General features: G+C 31.1%; 1 protein-coding gene and 1 long non-coding RNA gene across 4 annotated transcripts in view; one reads left to right on the plus strand and one right to left on the minus strand.

Annotated features, from left to right (window-relative positions):
- btsz (bitesize) overlaps positions 1-17,329 on the minus strand; it is a 129,072-nt gene that overhangs the window by 67,665 nt on the left and 44,078 nt on the right. The window lies entirely within an intron of this gene.
- Positions 11,497-16,207, plus strand: LOC148308341 (uncharacterized). Its single transcript, XR_015837694.1, has 3 exons — positions 11,497-11,813; positions 12,719-12,897; positions 15,918-16,207. It is a non-coding gene; the product is annotated as an uncharacterized LOC148308341 (long non-coding RNA).

Raw genomic sequence — 17,329 nt, forward strand, 5'->3', positions numbered from 1 at the left:
GAATCCGGTAGTCTTAAAATAGAGTTTTTTTATTGGTATTACACAAAGTGAAATATGAATGTTATGGAAAGTGTTGGAATTTAATGCCAAACCAAATGCAGTTCCTTCCTTATCCAAGCGTTGATGTCCTTTCTTAGAAATACGTACGAAATATTTCATGGATCGTCTATCTACCTCGGAATCACATTGAAATTATTGCAATGAATTAAAAACCCTTCTAAAAAATAAGGTAAAGAAAGGTTTTTTTTTAACTTATTTTTTTTAGGTTTGCAAGAAAATGAATTTCAATAGATAGCAAAAACGATTATTTCAAAATTATAAATGAAGTTGAATAAACAATACATTTGAACGAAATATGTAAACGCATTGCTTAGCTATGATTTAAATTATTTACTTATGGGTATAGTCTGCTTATGCATATTCTATGTATAAGATAACGCGCCAGCGGCGTATATTTGTTCGTATAATTCATTGAATTATTATTCCTTTTGATTGTAAAACAATCTAATGAAATAAAACATGAAATAAATTCAATAAAATAGATTTATTGCTACAAAATAAATTGAATTTACTAAAGGAAAAATCAAATTCACTATTTAAAACTAAGACATGTCGTTTTTGATAATATCACAAAAACTCATTTATGAGTAAATGCTACCACATTATAAGCATATTAGTTATGTACACTTGCTTTCGAAACGCAAAAACAATTATTATTATGTAATATTATTTCTAGATTTTGTATTAACTATGTGGAATAACATGATTTGAATTTATAAAACAATCAAAAAAGTTGTACAAAGACATTTTAAATTTTATGCTAACATGACTATTTTTGAGAACTACAGATATTCTCTTCAACAAGTAAAAATAATAAAAAAATAAAAATGTATTTAACAATTTTGTATTTTCACCTGTTAATGAGAACATCTTAAGTTCATCATAAGTTCCTCGAACAAGTGGTCTTTTACAAGTGTTTTATTTCATTTAATTTTATCATGTTAACCAACTAACTAACTAACCATCACGCCGCTTCTCCGCAGGGGTAGGCATATAGAATAGAACGCCACACCACTCTGTCCTTGCAAACATTATTCGCCTCTTCCACGTTCATGCATCTCCTCATACATACCCGCCGATTGTTTCGACACCTAACCTGACCACTTTCAAGTATTTGGCACACTTGATCGTAATGTATGTATGTATCATGTTAAATATTGGTAAAATTATCAGAAACCTTTTTTTGTATTTTGGTACGCCACTGACCCCGCCATATTGCAGTATTAATATCGGAGTTTGATAGTACCAATGTAATATGTTTGTATAGAGAGCGACTTGTATCGCCAAAAGCGGTTCGTGAAATAAACTTTCGTCGCTCTAACGTGCACAAATGCAAATGCAGTTTAATATTTACCGCGATGCGGGAGAGAGTGTGGGCTCCGGACCCCTCCCACGCGAGGAGGAAGGATCTCTGCCGGACTGTGCACTGTGGACTTATGCAGCACTACCACGCAATACCACGCAGCAATGGGTGCAATTCCCAAAGCCTTTCGTTTACGTGCAAAAATACGTGTAACGAATAAACGTATGTTTTATTATTATTTTTTGACATCTCATCAAAGATGAAAAAGAATATGGAAGTCTGGACATTTACGGGGCTGACGACCATCATAGGCTGGTTTAAGCGATCACTTTACACACGTGTAACATTCACCAATTCTACCCATGATTGACAACCACACCACTTAAATTCTTGGAAGTTCTATCTATATATATGAACCAATTTTGAAACATTGTTCTTGAATCACTAAAACTTCACTAGAGACGTCTATTGGCGAAATGAAAAGAAGCTTTTTATTCAGCAGAAACTCTTTTATTAGTATGTGAGGTCCGAATCCTGGATTATAATCACACACATATGAAAATATTATTTTCATTTTTATTATATAAGCTTATAATTTGACCAGATAATTTATTTGAAACATTATTAGTGTGTCCAAATACTTGTTCACAAAATCTGGATTATCTCCAATTAAAGGAGTTATTTTCATAATAATATGAAAATAACTCCTGTAATTGGAGATAATCCAGATTTTGTGAACAAGTATTTGGACACACTCAAAATGTAGTATTTTTTTTAACGCGATCACTCCCTGTAATCTTTCTTTTTATTTTGCATCCATCATGGCATTGTACTGGTCCCTGTGAACATCTGTCCAACCCCAAGGTCTGTCCAGTTGAGTTGTCTTGATGATACGCACCCATGATATCCTTATTTATTTAAAGGACTAACCGGCAAATCCTTTTTATTAGAGGCGTGTTTAGAGTTAGAGTAGGAAGGATATAGAATGTATGCATATATATAAAAAAATACAAAGCGAACGCCCATAAATTGTAGTAGATTTGTTATATTTAAGCTGCAGTAATTATTTGCCTTGCTTATGTTGTAGACTTTTATTCACTTATATTGCCATAGCTAGCATGTGGCCTCAATATTGGGGCGTAATGGTTTTATCAAATTGACAAATTTATTGATTATGTGTGTGACATATCGCTCTCTCCTTTCAACAACGTCATATATCATAAATCGTCAATTTTCAGTTGTGCATGTTTTTGGAATGCCCATAAAATGTACTATATCCCAGCAAAAGCGGCATATTTATAACTTCATATTTACCCGTTACAGGGCAGAAAGTGTTGTTTTTGCATTTTGAAGAAAAAGTATTGTTTAATTATTTTTTTTAAATATACTAAATATTTTTTAAATGGAGAAAAACCTAGGTTTTACCTAAAAATATATGTTGCACAGTAAAAAGTTCAATAAGTGGCTAGATATTTATTTTTAAAACATTGTATTATATTTTTAAACTTTAAAAACGATCTCCTGAAAAATCAAGTTTTTTGATAAATTACGTTGTTGAAAGGAGTGAGCGATATGTTTAAAATGTTGATATTCAACATAAAAATTTGTTTTAAAACAAATAAAAAAGTGTATAAATAAAACTCACTCTGCGGAGTACAACCTTTTCATTAATACCTACTACTCGAGTGGTTAAAAGTTTATTTTTATTTTATCTGATTAGCTTTGGAAGAGGATCGGGTAGGATGGTCGGCTATGGCATATTCATGGGGACATCTACTACAGGCATATGTCTTTGTGATAGAAAACGTTAACGATTGAAGTTAATGTTAGATATTATTTTAAATTCTAGATAATGATCGTCATACCTAAAACAACAATCCATATTTATCTAATGCATTTATCAAGATCTAATTAAACGTCTAAATTTTTATCGCTGAATTTAATTACATATCAACCTTGAGTTGGACATGAATTTTAATGAGAGAAATAAACATTAAAAAAATCGACAAGCATTACGCTCGATACTAAAGTTGCCTGACATATCCCACATCAGAAATACCAGAGGCAAATATTGATTAGAATTATTATTTTAAGGCTGAGATCAATATTCGAGATCCTATTTAGGTGACGACAAAAAAATGGCTTATATTTTTATGACTTGAATACAAATAAGTAATTGTAATATGTATTCAATTCAAGTCCGCCTCCAAAGTACGAATAATGGTTATCGCGTTTGGCAACCGTGCTGGGTATCCCGGGTTCGATTCGGTAAAATAAATATAATATAATTTTTCCAGTAATTTTTAAATTAAAAATTACCTTCATAAAACTGATAATCGACTAAATATTACGTGGAACTGGTGCCCTATGCACCATTGACTTAAAATAAGAGTTATAAGGAGAAGAAAAACGTCTTGTAGTGAGAATACCCGACGAGATTGCTTTCTAAAAATATGGCAACATATCCGCAGTGCGAATGTTATGAATTGTTTGAATCTTCGAAATTACGATTAATACACCGCTGCAGCAATTCGATTGAGTGCCCAATAACGTATTATTGAAGAGGTAGATTTAAGGAAGAGACATCGTAGCCTAATATTGTCATATTTATGTGTATGTTTTTATTTACAAATTCAATGTATTTACAAAATTAGATGAAAAAATTGTACGAATAATTTTAAACCACCATTATAAATTTATCGACTTTTCAAAATCTATAATTTTTATTTTCAATTAATTAATTTTAATTTTAATTTTTATTTTTATTTATATTCATTTTATGAAAACTGTAAAATCATAAGAGATACGTAGTAATAGTATTACGGTAATGAAATTTGATTCTCGGTATCTAATTATTTTTCGATTTATAAATATTATTGGTAAAAATAATTTATTGCAAAATTGACATATTTGAAAATACTCCCCTGAAGCACAAATTTGTACGTCAAGTAATTATTGTGAAAAATAAAAAAAATCAAAATCAAATTAAAGCGTTGCAAAACAGTATATTTTTTCTTCTTTTCTTGCGTTTCTGCGGCGAAGCTTCCGGTCACGGTAAAGTAAATCACCAAATCCAGGGTCGTCTAGCACAAAAACCTTATACATTAACTATCCAGCAAAATCTTAAGCACTCGAACAAATAAAAAAGTTATATTATTTACGCGTAATTTTTAAATTGGAGCTAAATTTGAACGCGTTGTTTCGACGCAGTGGCATTGTTTTGTGGGAGTCTGTGGAGGAGCCGAGACCAAAAGGTTGATGACTGAGCTTTTTAGTCACTCAGAGAATGGAAATGGAGTTGGACGTCGTGAACCCGAAGTCACCTGATGGTGTTTAAGCTAAACGTCATGGCGTTTTGCGGTTGGAAAATACACGAAGAGGAAGGCGGGCTTCTCCGGACCCCGTAAAATTAAGATAAGCATTATCGATATTTACAACATTTTGAGTGTGTCCAAATACTTGTTCACAAAATCTGGATTATCTCCAATTACGGGAATTATTTTCATATTATTTTTTGACATCTCATCAATGATGAAGAAGAATATGGAAGTCTGGGCATTTACGGGGCTGACGACCATCATAGGCTGGTTTCAGTGATCACATTACACACGTGTAACATTCACCGATTCTACCCATTGTTGACAACCACACCATTCAAATTCTTGAAAGTTCTATATATGTGAACCAATTTAGAAACCTTGTTCTTGAATCACTAAAACTTCAATAGAGACATCTATTTGTGAGATGCAAAGAAACTTTTTACTAAGCAGAAACTCTTTGACAACATTTTGAGTGTGTAAAAATACTTGTTCACAAAATCTGGATTATCTCGAATTACAGGAGTTATTTTCATATTATTTTTTGACATCTCATCAAAGATGAAGCTTTTTTATTGAGCCTAAACTCTTATATTTGTATGTGAGGTCCGAATCCTGGATTATAATCACATACATGAGAAACGCCAGAAAATATCCTTTTTATATTTATTTTATGTCAAAAAAGAATATGAAACAACTCCTATAATTGGAGACAATCCAGATTTGTGAACAAGTATTTGGACACAATCAAAATGTTGTTAAATGTATGTGTGCCTAAATTTTCCAGATAACTAAAGAATTGGGAGCAAGAGACAAGTCACCTTTTCCCCTCGTCTGCGTACTAGTATTACGCCATATTATAACCGTATCGTGTTACGGGCAGTTAGTTTTGTCTCACTGCCGGATGAGTGACCACACTCGTATCGAAAATTGTAAAATGTTACAAAAAATAAAAAAATCATATTCATTTGACATATCGCTCACTCCTTTCAAAAACGTCATATATAAAAAAAAATGAATTTTCAGGAGATCGTTTTTATGTCTCACATGTAGGTTCTTACTATGTCATGAGATTGATCAATATATATAGGAGCTCCAAAAATTTTAAAAGTGTGGTTATCAATCATGGGTAGAATGGTGAATGTTGCAGATATTTTAAATGATCACCTAATCAACCTTTGACAGGTCACAAGCCCTGCAAATACCCAGACTTCCATATTCTTCTTCATCTATGATGATTTGTGAAAAATTTTAGTATTTTGATCACACCAATAACGACACAGCTTTATAAATATAATTATTGTAAAGACGCAATAATTTTATTAATTGATTATTTAAGATTATTAAACCGTGCATGGTCACCTTAATGCGGACATGTTTACCTGTAACCAGCTGTCAGTGTGACAGAAGGTGCACTAAGCTAGAATTACAGCACCGTATTAAATTTGCAACGCCTAACCTGTTAACTTGGCTTCACACAATGGCGCAGAGCGGCAAGGCGCGGGAGGTTTAGTAATTTGACCTCGGTGTCGGGTAACCATGTGGAAAGCGGAAGGAAAACTATCAAAGAAATTTAATATATTTTGTCCAGTATCTGTTAAACTTTGACGAGCCGTTATCGGATGAAGATATTCTCAGGTTTCTGTCGGGTAAAAGTTAAACGAACTTCAAGCCATATGGTGTGAAAACGTAAGGCTTCAGAAGGAACCAACCGACAAACGGTACTTATAAAATTGTTTAGACTAAGAAAGGAGTTACGCTATAGAATGTATGCCTTAGTTTGTAGAAAACTATATATATATGTATATATATATATATATATATATATATATATATATATATATATATATATATATATATATATATATATCTATATATGTTTATATCTATATATATATATATATATATATATATATATATATATATATATATATATATATATATATATATATATATATATATATCAAAATCGAATGACAAATTAACGTTTTTTAAACGAGCGAAAGGAAACGTAGTTTTCCAAAATTCTACTTACTGTCGTTGGAAACATCGTAAAACATAACGAATTGGGTTGCGTTTATAAAAATAATAATAATAATTTTGAATAATTTATAAAGTGCCATTTCGTAAAATAAATAAAGTATTTTGAATATTAAAAGCATTGTTAACTTTGTGGTACAGCAATATAACACTATCCTTAGCATTCATCGTTCACTATGTGTAATACCACTTAAAAACTCCATCATCAGGTCAACTGTAATCTTCAGATGACCTGATGATGGAATGGTAGTGGTACAACTAGTGTTTTCTAAAAAAACTTTTCAAAATGAACTGAGCATTGAGGTGATTAGTCACAAAAACAGCGCTATTTAAATTGATCATATTTGTTATTATTATTATTTATTTGTGTATTTAAAAACAGTATACAACAGCTGTTTCAATGTTCATTTACGCAGTAGCATTGTTTTTATTGTTTTCTTTTAAAATGACGTAATGTGAGAATGAAGCTCGCGATGATTTTTACCTGTGTAAAACATGATAATAATATTATGTATGTGAGATAAGGTATCACACACGCTGATATGAAAGTCGATAGGTTTACAGTTTGCCAATAAACACCTGATGTGTTCAAATATTTATTTAAATATGGGCAAGTACGCGTACCTACCAGAATCTACATATGTAACACACACGAGTTATCCAAGGTAGCGGTTGTAAAAACGTTCTATGATAAGGAATTAGGCCATGTGTGTGTGATATTGAAATGCTAACTATCTTCAAAAGCAATAATCGGAATGAGAAATTCCGTTTTATATTATGGACAAAATTACGAAATGTTGGTTGCATTAGCTTTTTAACTACTATTTACACCATAGTTACATTTTTGTATTTTGTTTAGGTACCGTTTTCGAGACGTACCCGTCTCTACGTCAAGATAATCACTACGACAGCATGCATATAACATAATACATCCATATACCTGACTGATTAATAATGCATGTGATTAGCATTTTGTGCAGGTGTGCGAATCGAGGTGTAGTTGTGTTGTAAAGTGTTATTTGCATGCTGATGCTGTATTGGTCAAGAGGCTTATATAGGCATAAGACGTAACTAATATTATATTTAAATATCTAATCACAATACTAATGCTTTAAATATGTTTTTGCAATTGTAGTCGTTACAAATTTTTGTTCTAGATAGGTCGTATTGCAATTTTGCCGACGATATTTCGGTAGATGTCCACAAGTATAATATTATATAAGACTGTCACTGTATTAAATAAATAAGAAAACATAATCTGTAATCACGGATCCTGTTAAACTTCATATAGTGTCAAAAAGTCCACGGAATAAATTAGGCCGATCCTCGCACCCCACATTATTGTTTAAAAAATCTCAAATTACTGTCACTATGTATCCCACGTGCTTAAAATCATTGTAAACGCAGCATATTTAGTCATGTTTACGAAATTTTAAAGACGTGTGTCTTAAAATTTTTATAATTTTTTTACGAAATTTTAAAGACATACATATCGCTCACTCCTTTCAAGAACGTCATAAATCAAAAATCGTCAATTTTCAAATGTTCATGTTTTCGGAATGCCCAGAAAATGTACTATATCCCAAAAAAAGAGACATATTTTTAACTTAACATTAACCCGCTACAGGGCATAAAGTGTTGTTTTTGAATTTGAAGAAAATGTATTGTTTAATTATTTTTAAAAAAATACTAAATATTTTTCAAATGGAGAAAAAACCTTTAGGTTTTACCTAAAAAGATCTGATGCACAGTAAAAAGATCAATAAGTCACTTGATATTTATTTTTAATACATTGTATTATATTTTGAAACTTTAAAAACGTCCTCCTGAAAAATCAAGCTTTTTGATTTATGACGTTCTTGAAAGGAGTGAGCGATATGTATATCGCTCACTCCTTTCAAGAACGTCATAAATGAAAAAACTTGTTTTTTCAGGAGAACGTTTTTAAAGTTTAAAAATTTAACAAATATAATAATATGTATTAAAAATAAATATCAAGCCACTTATTTAACTTTTTACTGTGCAACAGATCTTTTTTAGTAAAACCAAACCTGAAGGTTTTTTCTCCATTTGAAAAATATTTAGTATATTTTAAAAAAATACAAAAACAACACTTTCTACCCTGTAGCGGGTAAATATTAAGTTTAAAATATGCCGCTTTTGCTGGAATATAGTACATTTTCTGGACATTCCGAAAACATGCACAATTGAAAATTGTCGATTTTTGATATATGACGTTGTTGAAAGGAGTGAGCGATATATAAAATACGAATTGATATAATTGATGTATTCTTAAGATCAATTTCTATGCTCCATTCTATCACAATATTAATAAAACAGAAGTCATAATATTAATCGAATAAACAATTATATTATTTGATAATCGATCATTCACATCGATTAATTTATTATGCTGTTAAGAAAGTAGGAGACTAAAATTACAAGATAGTGAAAATACTTTAATAAATGTATATAGTTACGTAACAAAAATACGGCGCTATATCGCGTACTGTACCGTCTTTGCGTACATACAATGATAATAGTAATTATATAACGGTAAAAAAATATTCGGGCTTTGCATGCCCCACGGATTACTGGGAACATAATGTCATCGGCAAGTCTAGCTGTCTGGGTATACTCGTATATATATTCTACTGGCGGCACGAACCTCTGGACGGAACGCCGAATGGTTCGACAGTCGTTCAAAGAACCCGGATGCGGTGAAAGAGAAACAGACGTCGCGAACCGTGGACGGCGGAATGCACAGATCGCAGGCTTAGGCCATAGGTAGAGGTACGGGTCTCGACGTTTGCGTATTCACGGGAAAAACTTCGCTATTCGTCCAACATGCCTGCTTGAAGACTCGAGACTTGCACAAATACATCTATCTCTCCAACAAATTATTTGATTTTTTTATTTTTTTTTTTATTTTCAATACAGTTAATTTTTTATGCATTTATTTTTATTTCTATACATTTCTACTAAATACAATCTTATTATTTTATTTTTAATTAATGTAAGTACCACTTTATCTTAAAATCTACTGTGACACGTGTTTCGATGTATTCCGCATCATTTTCAAACACCGATGCGGAATGCATCGAAACACGTGTCACAGTAGATTTTAAGAAAAAGTGGAATTTACTAAGTAATACATTAATTAAAAATGGATAGATTTTACCACAAAGGGACTGCCGAATCAATTAATGAACTTATTATTTTAGTTGCGCTGATCCTTTTTAATAAAGAGACTGAGCTCTTGTGCTTGGAGAGGACGTTTTTCTTTTTTTTTGTTGATAGTATCATGTCAAAAATATATTACTAGGGAACATATATTTTTTATGCGGAGTAAGGGAGTTGTCTTGTTTAGTTTTCTATTGTATAGTCTGTATATAATATGTTTATCGTGTTTGTTAAGTTTATTTTTTAGTATGATTTATATTTGAAGCACTAACATTGTGATTTTCCATTTTATAATTAAAATGTAGCTTTGTTGTAAAATCACTATAAATATTTTATCATAACTTAATTACAATGTCTACTGTTTTCGAACCTAACCGCTTCTTTATCAAGACTGAATAATGAATTAATCAGTCCGATAAAGAAGCGGTTAGCTTCGAAATCGGTAGACATTATAATTAAGTTTTAATAAAATATTTATAGTGATTTTAAAACAAGTTACACAAAGTTACATTTTATTTTTTTTTTAGTGTTTGTGTCTTTTATATTTTTAATTTCTAAAGGGAGGCTGTCGATTTTTTTATTCCTAAGTATACGTGATTTTGTTGGTACTGTTTTGTGATGCATTCGGGTATTTTAAAATTATTTTTATATCTTTAGGATATGTTTGTTTCTAATATATTTCTCAATATATTTTCAGAGTACCCAAATTATTGTTCACAAATGTTAGATTTGCTCCACTTGGCTCACAAAAATAACCGGTCTGAATAATAAGTATAATAAGATTGAAAATGAAATTTTTCGGGGTTTCCCAAGTATGTGAAATAGTTCGGAAATAATCTTGCGTGTATTTGACAAGGTCTCGTCTAACATTTTTTCAAAAACTTACAAATTTAAACCATAGATGTCGCATATGAAATTTATTCTGGAAGAAACGTTGTATAATGTCACTTGCGATTTGTATACTAATTGAAATTAAAGTAATTTGGTTGTTAATCATGGATAGAATGTTGAATGTTACACAATGTGTAAAGTGATCCACGAAAACCAGTTAATTAAGGGTTTTTTTAAATTTTATTTACGATTGGTAATATCGGCGGTAGGAAGGATAAATATATTGCTCAGTGTTTAAATGAGAAATAATGATAAACTTATTTTTAAAAGGTAAAAATTCACTTTTTAATTACAAGAATAAATAGAATCTACAAATTATACGAATCGCAAGTTGGTTATCCTTTGTTGAAAAATAACAATGAATATTTTTTACATGTTCATTGAAATGTACTGCCATCTACCGAAAGAACGTGAAAATAGATTCATTAACCCTAGCGACTATTTCTGTAACTACAGAAGAAATCTGCTTTCAAACAAACAATAATTTCCAACGAGTTCTAATAAAATGTAGCAATAATATAAATTTTGAACAACTTAATAAAATTATGAACTTAGTAGCAATCAAATCAAACAAAAATGATAAACATGTTTAATGGAAAATGGTACGTATTTTTCCTCTGTTGACAGTTTTGCAAATAAATACAGAAAACTGTTTTATCCATTAACGTTGATTACAGACTTTGTATTACCGACTGGCTTTGGACCATGGCGTTTTGTTTTTGTTTATTATAATGATAATTTCTTTACGCACCTTATCAGTTAGTTGTATACTTATGCATTTTTAGACAATTATTACAGAAATGATCATTATTGTACCTGTTTGTCCAAAAAATAAAACAAATGAGTATGTTTTTACGTTGATTACCAAGGCAGTGATGATTGTTCCGTTGTTATCGCTCCTGTTGGCACTGCTGAACATGTGAGCAATAAAACAATGATAAAAAATATTAAAACACCTTCACAACAACAAAATCGGAAATAACACTCCACAAAGAGAAAAAAATTAAGTCGTCTTTAAGGTACCGTTTTTAATTTTCTATCGATATTTCATGGTGGAACTCTGCATTTTATATAATAAAACTTCTTTTGTACATACTTATACACTTGGGTCAGTTTTTTTTGCAGTTTTCAAATGTAATGGAACCTATCCGTTATTTTTGTATGTAGTTCAAGTCTTTTTTTTATGCGAATTCACATAAAAAAATATTAAAAAATTAGACTACTGCAGGTTACAACAATTAAAGTGTGATTGTGTCACTGGCGCAAGGTAAGCTCAAATCAGACATCGTATTCAAGAGATACTTTATTGGAAAAAAAAAAACAGAAAAAGCACTTGTAATTTGGATTGAAAATTTATCTCAAAAACGATTTCCCATTTGTGTATATTTAATTAAGGAAAAAGTTCTTCTGTTTTTATTTTTATGATTTTTTATAAACTTCTTTTATGCGATTTTTGGTACATTCTATCGTATTGATTTGAAGTTATGCGGTTTTTGAAAATAATGAAACCCATCCCCCAGTTTTTATGTAGTTCAAGTCTTTTTTTATGCCACTCCCCGTGGAACGAACCTATCGCATAAAAAGAGACTCAAGTGTATACATTTTTTCCACTTTTATTTAATATGACCAATGACAATGGGTTTCATCGTTTCCAACATCATCAGAGTGATGATGACGGTAACGACTCCGTCACAAAATCCGGTCACAGGTCAACTAAAACAAAAGTGGAAAAAAATATCCAAGAGGGCGTTCAACCTCAGTTAGTCAAAGAGGCCGATTTAAGAAAAAAAAATAGATCGTTCACAGTGCAGTGTCTAACTTACACAAACTATAACGAGTGTGGGTAAGCAATCTCGAGTCCCCTAGCCATTGCTTTCGTTCTCTTCCTACTAACATTTTTTCTCCATTAATCTCCCATTTGCAGTTACAACCTTTTAAATATATTCCATTCCTCTCGGATCCGAAGCATAGGACTGATCACTCTGCTCTCGTATAATAAACGATCGAGTAAACACCGCGACAATCCGATGTGGTGCCCTATGCACATTTGGGTGCGAATAATATCGAAGAAGAAGATTCTATGTGAACATTATTTTATGTATGGTAAGTACATAATGTAATTTATGGCGAAATCACGAATGTATTGGTTAAGTAGTAGAATCTTGTATTTTATTACCAGTTAATAAAACGTAACCTTGGGCACGGAGGTTCCCGGTAAGGTTACATTCGCTTTAACAGACTTTATTAGAGATGCAACGGAAATCCGGTTGCAATCCGGTATCAGGTTTAACCGGCATCGGTGGTGATTTGATGTTTTTTTAGTATGCAACCGACGCCGACGCGACAGCCGGATATAAATATGTACTGAAAAAGCGAGATTAAAACATCAAGAAAAGCTTTCTACCATTTCATTACAAGCCAGCGAATAATATGTATATACTTACTTATATACATTTTTTTAAAATTTGGGTTAACAACAGCAACATATCGCTCACTCCTTTCAAGAACGTCATAAATCAAAAATCGTCAATTTTCAGTTGTGCATGGTTTCGGAATGCCCATAAAATGTACTATATCCCAGCAAAAGTGGCATATTTTTAACTCAATATTCACCCGCTACAGGGCAGAAAGTGTTGTTTTTGCATTTTGAAGAAAAGGTATTGTTTAATTTTTTTTTTAAATAAATTAAATATTTTTCAAATGGAGAAAAAACTATCAGGTTTTACCTAAAAAGATCTGTTGCACAGTAAAATGTTCAATAAGTGGCTTGATATTTATTTTTAATACATTGTATTATATTTTTATACTTTAAAAACGTTCTCCTGAAAAATCAAGTTTTTTGATTTATGACGTTCTTGAAAGGAGTGAGCGATATGTAAAACAATTATAGTTAACTACAGAAACGTAAAGATTAGTACAAAATATTTAGTGTAGATCTAGCAAATGAACGCGTATTTATGAGATGAATGCCACCAAAAATTTTACGCAATTTTTTTATAGGTATTATTAGCGAGTGTTGGACAATTTCAGGGAATAAAGCGATACTTGTTCATCTAATACTAGGCAAAAAAAAAACACGTTAATTAACCAAATTAAAAGCCACTATCAAGCGATCGAAAGCACAGAGAAAATGCAACAATTATATTTAAAAAAAATCTAATGTATTCTTGTTATCGTACGATAGCTTGTTTAACATAACGATTGGGGTTGCGTTTATGTCAATTTTAAGCACGCAGGGTTATAGGGACCGATGATAATTTACTAGAATTTTTTTAATTTTAAATGGATATCCTTCGATCGCTCCGAAGTACAAAATTTCGCAGATCAGGAGAGTAGTGTTTATTCTGAGGAATTTTACTAAAACAAAACGGTTTCTAAAAATGTAAATATTTCTGGGAACGAGTCAATATATTATATACATTCCGTTACATACATTATATCGTGGGTATACTGGCAAAAACTCTTAAATCCCTATATGAATAATCCGTGTTGTTTAAAGCTTTTAGCCTGAATAAAATACCCGCCATAAAACATAAAGTTTAATTTACTTTTAAAACCACATGAATATGACATTTCAAACTGTTTAGTGTATTTTGCCAGTTTGAAAACTTTATATTTTCCATCATTAAGTCAAAATTGCATATTTTCGAGTTAACGTTTTTTGTCAGTATACCCACGATATTTAATTTGAGTAATATACCATATAAAAACTAAAATTCATTAAAAAATATTTTTACTTTTTATTGAAAACAAACCTATTGAATCTCCATTAAAGAAACATCTATTTCGTAAAGCTAAAATACATACATGCAAAAATTTTCACAATAAAGCCTAGTATTCGTTAAGTCACTTCATTTGCCCGGCAATCACCGAGAGGTCATATGTCTTTTCACGCCCAATTTTATTTTAAAATAATGTATATTGGATTTTTTAGAATATATATATCCGGAAAAAATATTTTTATAAATTGTTTTTTACTGCTTACCTTTCAATAACTGTTTTCTTTTCAAAACCATATGATTTTTTTAAATCAATGCAAAAACGGTGTTTTAAGAAAAAATAAATTAAGTAAAATATTACCTGGATTTAGAAAAAAATAAGTTGCAACTTAATTAACAAATACTGGGTGTTAAAGAAACATCTAATTCGTATAACCAAAATACATACATGCAAAAATCGTCACATTAACGAAATTCGGTTGACGTGTTATTTTTATGGTGTTGAATAAGCGGTGGATTATAGGGTAATTTGCCATTTTTAACTGCTTTCGTGTTTGCACAGCCGCCTAAAAGTCACAATATTATCGTAAATTAGGTATTTCATACTTCAGTGGGCCTTCATAATTCTGCATTATGATAGACATTCAATCATAATCATACACTTTGTATTTCTCAAGGCTCCCGAGGTGTTGCTAATGAACCACTAATGGAATCACGTACTTTTGACTTGTACATAGTGATACGTATTTATAAGTACTTTTTTTGCCCAATAAATTATTTTGTATATCTGCGCAGTTGCTTTTTTCTAGAAATCAATTTGTTTTATTACAATTCATTAAAATAGTAGGTGTATTAATAAACCTATTTAAAAAAAAACTACATAACACGTAAACGTGAATGCAACATAAAACACGTGCGTCATTGGTTAGTAAAAAAAAAATTACATATCCACATAGTTTAAGAAGAATATGGAAGTCTGGGTATTTACAGAGCTTATGACCTCTAGGGATTGGTCAAATGACCATTTTACACACGTGTAACATTCACCACTCCACCCATGATTGGCAACCACGCTGCTTAAATTTTTGGAACTATCATTAATCTCATGTTCGAGTTCACGGAAGCCTTCTATGGTTGGTTTAAACAAGCTTTTATTATGCAGAGACCGTTTTATTAATATGTATGCAAGATCCTTACTGGATTATTTTACATACTGAGAGAGTCTGATGATGTCAGTAACGACGAAACCCGGTCGCTGGTCAAATAAAAAAGTGGAAAAGCTAAAAATATTGGTTTTAATCTAATAATAAATTAATACTGAGAGACGCCGAAATCTTTTTTTCTTGTTGCAGCTTGTTTCAATTTTACCAGATTATTCTTACTTATTCATGATTTATTTTTCAGATTTTTTGCATTTTATTGTGTGGCCTTTGAGGAAAATTACTTAAAAATTATTGCGAGATTTAAATTCAAACAGATTTTGATTCTATGAAATTAGTCTACATGGTTGATTTTTCAAAGATTTAAAGGATATATTTATTGATTTGGCGTTTAATTTATAGAAATGCATAATTTTTAGTTAAAATATTATTGATTAAAATGACAGTTGTTTGATAATGCTCTGACAAGGCGAAACGATTGTCACGAATTTTATTGTTTATTTTAATATATTTAAACAAATAAAGTGTACAACTTAGAAAACCCTAAAAATCAGTGTTTGATTTTAATATTGAAAATACAATTGAAAGGAAGTATGATTATAACCAATAGGCAAAACTAGTAAATGTTTTATATTATTTTTTCATATTTCTATACTTTCGGTTTTAAAAATAGATGTTATACGTACTAATCAAGTACCGATCCTAAAATAGCAACTCTGGCCACAAGGCCAAAGTATTATTTTAATCAATTATTAAATGCATTTCATGTATTTCAGCTACTACTACTACTATCACGCCGTTCCCCGTAGGGGTAGGCAGAAAGTATGGAACGCCACACCCTTCTGTCCTGACATATACTCCTCGCCTCCTTCACATCCATACACCTAATCATACATGCCCTCCGGTTAAGCAGACTTTTGACACCACCAGATTTTAGGTTCTGATTGATCTGATCGTGCTGAGTCTTTTTCTGTCGTCCTCGTTCTGTTTTCCCACTCACATTCGCCACATATATTTTCTTGGTCATTCTCTCCTTATCCATTCGCTCCACATGTCCATGTCCCACCGTAAAGAACTCTTCCTAATATTTTCAATTATTCCTTGTTCAGCCTTACATTCCTTTCTTATATCTTCGTTTTAAATTCTGTCATACAATGATTTTTTAGCTACTCCAGTAAAATGGGCAATTGTATTGAATATCCAAGAGTACCTACCTTGTTTTTTTTCTGTACGAACATATAAAAACTGAAACCACAAAATGTAGAGCACTTAGAAGTAATTACGCACATTAATACTCCAAATATGAGAAATCATTATTTTGATTGACATTTCCTCGGTATTAATTTATACGACTGTCTCTTGTAGATTTCGATCAAACCATTTTTTCTTGAATATAACATGATACCTACATATTAACTGAACTTGAACAATGTTCCGATTACGTTTACAATATATGAACTACCTAATGTCCCACATGTTATTTTCTACTTAAGGCCCAGTCTTCGTGAAGTCGCAACTAATTTTTCTCTAAATCCAGGTAACATTTTACGTAATTGTTTTTTTCTTGAAACACCGTTTTTGCATTGAAAATGTAAGTTTTTCTTCGAAATAATTAAAGGGTTTTTTAATGAAAAGAGTTATTTAAAGCTAATGAGT

The sequence above is a fragment of the Brachycentrus maculatus genome, unplaced genomic scaffold (assembly GCF_059751285.1).
Source record: "Brachycentrus maculatus isolate JH-2025_06_01 unplaced genomic scaffold, ASM5975128v1 h1tg000169l, whole genome shotgun sequence".
Taxonomy (NCBI): Eukaryota; Metazoa; Arthropoda; class Insecta; order Trichoptera; family Brachycentridae; genus Brachycentrus; species Brachycentrus maculatus.